Source organism: Capsicum annuum, chromosome 3 (assembly GCF_002878395.1).
Source record: "Capsicum annuum cultivar UCD-10X-F1 chromosome 3, UCD10Xv1.1, whole genome shotgun sequence".
Taxonomy (NCBI): domain Eukaryota; kingdom Viridiplantae; phylum Streptophyta; class Magnoliopsida; order Solanales; family Solanaceae; genus Capsicum; species Capsicum annuum.
This window is the reverse complement of record NC_061113.1, coordinates 184,495,252-184,503,184: the sequence shown is the minus strand read 5'-3', so window position 1 is coordinate 184,503,184 and position 7,933 is coordinate 184,495,252. Positions and strand designations below refer to the sequence as shown.

The 7,933-nt window shown below is 32.5% G+C and overlaps 1 pseudogene; it reads left to right on the top strand.

Moving 5' to 3' along the window:
- The first annotated feature begins 2,355 nt into the window (after positions 1-2,355).
- LOC107863517 lies at positions 2,356-7,591 on the top strand (annotated as a pseudogene).
- The last annotated feature ends 342 nt before the right edge of the window (positions 7,592-7,933 follow it).

The window sequence follows — 7,933 nt, the reverse complement described above, 5'->3', positions numbered from 1 at the left end:
TTTTATCATTTTACATAATAATACTGAATTAAACATTTGTGTTGTATGTCAACATTAGTGTTATATGTCAACATTTTATTAGGTATAACTTGTGTGTATTAATTTTTTTTATATATATTTAAATAATGTGTATAACTTCATACATTTTGAAGGTGTATTGGTACTTCATATGTATATGTATTTCGTATACATAACATATGTGTACACAACACTATATCTAAGTTGTTCAAATACACAACAGATTGATATATAAATATATATTAACAAAAGTTTCACCAGTCAAATATGCATGGGATATGAGACATTTGTTAAATGTCCTCATGATAATTAAATTTGTAAATTAAACATCACAATACACAAGAACGATATTTTAAAAAAACACTTAAAAATAATATATATGTACGTGGTACGAGACTTTTTGTTAAATGATGGATAACGTATAATACTTACATATGTTGTTATATACATAGTTGTGGGTAGTGATGTATATGTTTATATACACATTGTTCTGTTATGTATATATTGGTATGAATAATTACAATACATAACAAACTATTTTTTATATATTTTTTCATATACATAATAAATTTGGTAGTTAACGTTGTCCTGTGATATTCTAGTATATCGAATTTGTGTTGGTTTTGTTAACAACAACATATACAACAAAATAAAATTGAAAATACATCAAACAAAGATGTTAAAGTGAAGAAACTGATATTTATGCCTTCGCTACAATATCCAACTTAAATTGTTCAACAAAACATTATATAAAAGTAGAAAATGATAACCGAGTGATTAAACAACATAAGTAGAGGAAAATTTTAAGTTATTACTCCTTTGAAATTTTTTTTTACAGGAACGCCTATCGTGAGCCTCATGCCCGTATCATCTACAATAATTTGTGCTTGATGAAAGACTTTCACTTGGTTTCTTCTTCCTCCCTTTTAGGCTTTTCGATTGTCTTTTATATATCGGTGTATCATCGAATGACATAGCTGAAATAGACAAACTAAATATAATTAGTATATCTAATACTTTTGAACTTTTTTACTAAACATATAGGTTTGTATATACATAATTCGGTTATGTATATATTGGTATAAATATTTACAACACATAAAAAGTTGTTTTCTATGTGTTTTCATATACATAATAACTCTATATTTTTAACATTGTATATGTTTTGTATATCAACATAATACTGATGATATGTATAAGTTGTCCCTGAATAAAGATATTTCAACAATAAAAATTGTTCCTGAATAATTATGTATATGATGTGTTAAAAAAAATCAGACAAACATATATGTACCTGAATTTTGTAAATCCACAATCTCCGATCACAATTTTTTTTCACCTTTTACAAAAGGAGAACAAAAAAATAAAGATATAAATATACATAAACAGAGTAAAAAAAAAAAAAAGCAGCTATTAAGAAGAGAATATACACAGTAACCAATGGAAAATAAACTGAAAAATAGAGAAAAAATAAAAAGAATCAAGGATTAACACATTGTTTTCTTCATCTATTAGAAATAATAGAACACCATTTTTTCTTCCTTCAAAATTCAAGTGACAATAATAATAGAGAGAGTGAGCAACCATTAATCAAGAAGAAACTACAACAAGAACAAGCTATACAAACAAACAAATTCATACACAAATTTTTTTTTTTTAAAAAGCAACGAATAGCAAGATTCTTTTTTCTTTCTTCTTCACCATGGATAGCAGCATTAACAGAATGAAGAAATTTCCCTGTTAACACAAAAATCTACACCTATTAGGTTATACATATCATGGGATTTATGTTATTTATATGGAAGTCCTCAATCTCTAATTCAACCACAATTGCATATATCAACCTCAAATACGAAATATTCACAACAACAATTTTGACACTTTTTGTATCGTTCTTATTGTATTGTCAGATTGTCATACACCTAAATGCCACTAAAAGAATTGCAATAGTCATCTTCTTGAATAAAAAAAAATTAGTTTTTTCTAAAAGATGATAAATCAGTGATTAGATTGTTTGTGATTTCTATTTTTTAATTGATTTTTTTATTTATGTATTGTTGTTTTTAAAATTTGAAATAGTATAGCTGTTACACAAATTAAGGGGGTAGTAATCCATCATTAATGTGATTACATTAATTGTGTGCTAAATAGAAGGGAGATCAGTTAATTTTCTATTAAAATATCATAATTAGATTTTCATATACATAGGGTCTTATGTATATAACGGCTGAATTATGTATATTACTTGGGAGAGATAAAAAATTAATTAAGAAGATAGGAGAGAAGATAAATATGTTTAATAGGGTTGGGATTTATGTTATTTATACTTTTTACTACATGCAGATGGGCTACAGGCATTTTGATACAACGAAAATATATGATTCAGAGCCGGCTGTAGGAAATGTATTAAGACTAGAATTCGTGATGGATTGGTTGAAAGAGAAGACATTCATGTCACCTCTAAGCTTTGGTCAAGTGATCACCATGATCCTCTTTCTGCCCTTCAAAAAATACTACAGTAAGTGTCCGCTGATACATATATTTTTTTTAATTCTTCCTTATTATTAATCAGCTCAAAAAGAGTGACACGTACATTTCAATTTAACCCTAAAACTTTTCATTCTAAATAACCTCTGGGTTTTTGACAATAGTAGCTAAACCATTACATTTTTGTGGGAGGTTAGGGATGGAGTACGTAGACGTGTATTACGTACATTGGCCAGTGGATTTGAAACCATGGGTGGATTATCCAATTCCCCAAGAAGAGGACTTCGAGGAATTGGACATGGAGAACACATGGTCCAGCATGGATAGGTTCCTTGAGATGGGCCTTTGTAGGTCCATCGCCCATCGGCATCAGCAATTTTTCTTCCACAAAAATACAAGACCTGCTAGATTTTGCTTGTATCGCTCCAGCTATCAATCAGGTACATATACTGGGAAAGCTTATCAATATGTACATTTCAATCAAACTTATTTACCAATATAACGAAATATGTAAAATATATACACTGATTATACTAAAATATACAAAACATATGCATTTTTTGACTATTTTGTAAATTAAATCGCCCAGCTGGACTTTTTATTTATAATATTTTTTGATGATGTGTTTATTTGATTCAGGCGGAAATGCATCCAATGTGGAAGCAACGTAGGTTGAGGGAAATATGTAGGGAGTATGGGATTCATGTAAGTGCATATTCACCTCTTGGTGGTCCTGGTAATGCCTGGGGGACTACAAGTGTGGTTGATCATCCCATCATCCAATCCATTGCCCACAAGCATAGTGCAACTCCAGCTCACGTACAAAATTATGTCTCAAATATGCAAATTAGTATATATTTAATTTTCGATCATTAGAACAAGATCGACGATAATAATTAACTTTTCTAATTTCTTGAATTGTCGTCATTTAATTAGGTTTCTCTAAAATGGGGCTTATCTCAAGAATCAAGCATTATAGTGAAGAGCTTCAATATACGAAGAATAAAAGAGAATATGGCAGCCCTTCAATTGAAATTAGATGAGTGGGATTTGTTGGGTTCAATATGTATGAAAAGTGTGAATAGAAAATGAAGGGAAAATAGTGGAGAGAAAGAGAGACACTAAAATGGAAAGTATACTCTTTTAAGGGAAAGTTCACTAATTCTCCCACATTGGTGGGAGAAGGAAACTTTGAAGTGCTTATAATAAGAAGCACTTACTCCACATGGATGGTGGGGCAAGAACAAGGTGATGCCTTGCGTCGTCGTCGTTGCTCGCTCGGCTTAGCTTTGGCTTTGACTTTGGCTTCAGATTTGGATTTGAAAAATGATCGATAAGATCTATCTTTTTGGACAAAGTTTATTTGACAGAAATTTAATCCAAAAATACCAAAGAAAAAAATACAATAAATTATTTTTGTGTTTTGATCCTCCATTTATATGCATCCATGCAGTGAAGGAAACATTGTTTTGAAATGCAGTGTAGAAGCGAATTGATGCTTCGGAAGGGATACAACCCTTCAACGAAATAACACACTAATTCATGAAATGGTAGGCCTGTTCGGAGAAGACACATTTTTCGAACGAACAGACATGATTTTCCAGAAAGGTCACACATTTTAAGTGAACCATTGCCACCTTTTAGAAGAGGCACCTGATGACTATATAAACCTGCTTTCATCCAAAAGTTTAGGTGCGAATTTTTTTTGAACATACAAACTCTTCTTGTCTTCAAAATATTCCGTGTGATCAATCAAACCGTTGAGTGAGTTCAAAGAGATTCCTATTATTTGAGGTACCGCTATAGTTGGTTTGTTTGGTCATTTTATCCTTAGATGTGTTTAGGCAATAAAAAATTGAAGTTGAAAATCAGTTAGAGAAAAGGATAAAATTGATAAGAAGTAATAGGGGTGGAGAATATAAATCTTCCTTCGCCTAAATATGTGTAGAGAATGGAATTGTCCATCAAACTACAACCCGATATTCACCCCAATATAATGGAATTATGGAAAGAAAAAACCGAACTTTGAAGAAAATGATGAATGCCTTGCTTATAAGTTCAGGTTTACCGCAAAGCTTGTAGGGGAGGCTATCCTTACAGCCAACCAAATACTCAATAGAGTTCTGCATAGTAAGACACAATCAGTTTCTTATGAAAAATAGAAAATAAGAAAATCCAACTTAAAATATTTTAAAGTGTGGGGGTGTCTAGCAAAGGTCCAAGTTTCGATGCCTAAAAAGGTTAAGATAGGACCTAAGATGGTAGACTGCATGTTCATAAGATATGCTAAAAGCAGTAAAACATGTCGGTTTTTGGTTCATAAATCCGAACATCCGGATATTAATGAAAACACGGTAATTGAATCAGATAATGCTGAATTTTTTGAAAATATTTATTCGTATAAAACTAGACATAAACAGTTTAGTATAGGTCTAAACGACCTCAAGATGAACCAAGTGAGAATGTACATAATGATGAGAATCCAAGACGTAGTACACGTCAAAGAACGTCAACTTTGTTTGGATCGGATTTTGTATATTTCTCTTAGAAAATGAGCCCCAAATATTTAAGGAAGCGATGGCGTCTTCAGACTCATCCTTTTGGAAAGACGCAGTTGATAGTGAGACTGATTCAATCTTAAGCAACCATACGTGAGATTTGGTTGATCTCCCTCCAGGAAACAAACCTTTAGGATCTAAATGGATCTTCAAAAGAAAAATGAAAGCTGATGGTACTATTGACAAATACAAGGCAAGACTTGTAGTAAAAGGCTTCAAACAAAAAGACGGTCTTGATTACTTTGATACATACTCGTCGGTAACAAGGATAACGTCGATTCAAATGTTAATTACCTTGGCGGCGGTATATGGTCTTGAAATCCATCAAATGGATGTGAAAATCGCATTCCTAAATGGAGAATTGGAGGAAGAAATTTACATGGAACAACCTGAGGGTTTTGTGGTTCCAGGAAAAGAAAAGAAGGTGTGTAAACTTTTTAAGTCACTTTATGGACTAAAACAAGCACCTAAGCAATGGCATGTAAAGTTTGACCAAACATGTTGGGAAACAGATTCAAAATTAATGAATGTGATAAATGTGTTTATATTAAAGACACTTCAAATCACCAAGTCATTGTGTGTTTATATGTGGATGATATGTTGATCATCAGTACAGATATTTCAGACATAAATGCAATGAAATGAATGCTCGAGAGCAAGTTCGATATGAAGACCTTGGAGTTGCGGATGTGATCTTAGGGATAAGAATCCATAGAACTCCATAAGGGTTGGCATTGTCACAGTCTCATTACATCGAAAAGGTAATTGACAAATTCAAGTATATGGAATTTGGTATTGCCAAGACTCCATTGGATGTGAGCTTTGCACTTCGAAAGAATGAAGGTGAAAGTGAATCAAAATAGGAGCATGCAAGAGTATTGGGATGTTTAATGTATATAATGAACTGTACACGACTAGACATAGCATGCACTATAAGTAAGTTGAGTCGGTACACGAGTAATCCTAATAAAACTCATTGGATGTCAATGAAAAGAGTTTTGTGGTATCTTAAATACACCCAAGACTACGCTTTGCATTATAATAAATATCCCGCGGTACTTGAAGAAAATAGTGATGCAAATTGGATCACCGGATCAAACAAAGTAAATCCACCAAAGGATATGTATTTACTATCGGTGGAGGAGCGATATCTTGGAGATTGAACGTTTAAAAATCACCTATGTGAGGGCAAAGTGGAAGCCGCTTCAAGGACAATATTAGTAAAGGCCTATTCTCTAAGCTCTCATGAAATCGGGATATGTTCATGGCTGAAAAAAATAAAACTGTAAGAACCATAAATGGTAAAAGTGTGGTTGTGTGACATGTGTTGTCTAGGTGTATATTAAAGCTCGACGGTTTAAAGACATCAAATCTACCGATTGACCGAGTGCATCCGATGCATGTTCACTACGGAAAGTTCAAAGGGAAACCCACTTATCCAGATGCAATCAGTCTTTGCTTGATGTCACATACTTGTCCATAAAAATTTACGAAAAAGTAGCCATTCCCCATTCATATAGGGGATTGTTGGGTTCAATATGTATGAAAAGTGTGAATGAAAAATGGAGAAAAAATAGTTGAGAGAAAGAGAAACACTAAAATGGAAAGTGTATTCTTTTAAGGGAAAGTTTACTAATTCTCCCACATTGGTTGGAGAAGGAAACTTTGAAGTGTTTATAATAAGAAGCATTTACTCCACATGGATAGTGAGACAAAAACAATGTGGTGCCTCGCGCCGTCGTCATCGTCGCTCGCTCGGCTTTGGATTTGGCTTTGGATTTGGATTTGGAAAATCGATGAGATTTATCTTTTTGGACAAAGTTTATTTGACAGAAATTTAATCCGAAAATACCAATTTCAAAATGCAGTGCAGAAGCGAATTGACATAATTTTCCAGAAAGATCATACCTTTTAAGTGAACCATTGCCACCTTTCAGAAGAGGCACCTGATGGCTATATAAACTTGCTTTCATCCATAGGTTTAGGTACGAAAAATTTTCTGAACATACAAACTCTTCTTGTCTTAAAAAACATACCGTAGATCAATCAAACCGTTGAGTGAGTTCAAAGAGATTCCAATTGTTTGAGGTATCCTGGGAGAAAGATTCCATAACCTCGGGTACAATGAGGGGAATTATTCCTTAAGGACACTCCGTGAAGTCAGGGGACTTGGCCTAAAAATTCTGTTTCATCTCATTTTTGAAAATCAACATACTTCTTGGATAGATTATTCGTAATCTTGTGTTGAAGGTGTTAAAGAACTTTATAAGTGTTCTTGTCTTAGACTTGAACTTGTGTTGAAATTATTGTTGCATATATATATATATATATATATATATATATATATATATATATATATAGAGAGAGAGAGAGAGAGAGATTCTTATACCCAAAAACATTGAAAATAACAGGATTTACATGACATAAACAAAATGGAGGTGAGGAAGATCATGAGGGGAGAATGGCTATCTAATGATACTACAAGCCCTTACAGAACCATCCAGGAACTTTGGGATGACGAGATCTAATTCTCTCTTTAATTTTGGCTAACTCTAAAAATATAAAGATATAACATGAATGTACTTGCTATCTAGTTATATCATACATTGATTAAAGAACAAAGTCCAAATTTATACGTGTAACGGAAATATTTATAACCATATGTTATACTTTAGAGGGCCATTAATATCTGTGTCATCAGCAAATTGTATCATATCGTATTTGAGCTTTGCCCTTAATGGAGCTTTCAATCGTGTCAAGATTTTAAGATGACAGATTCCATTTACCAAAATACTTCGGTAAAATATGAAGATTTACCTATCTACTTTTGTAAAATTATCCTTGTTATACTTCGGTAAAAATTAGTTTTG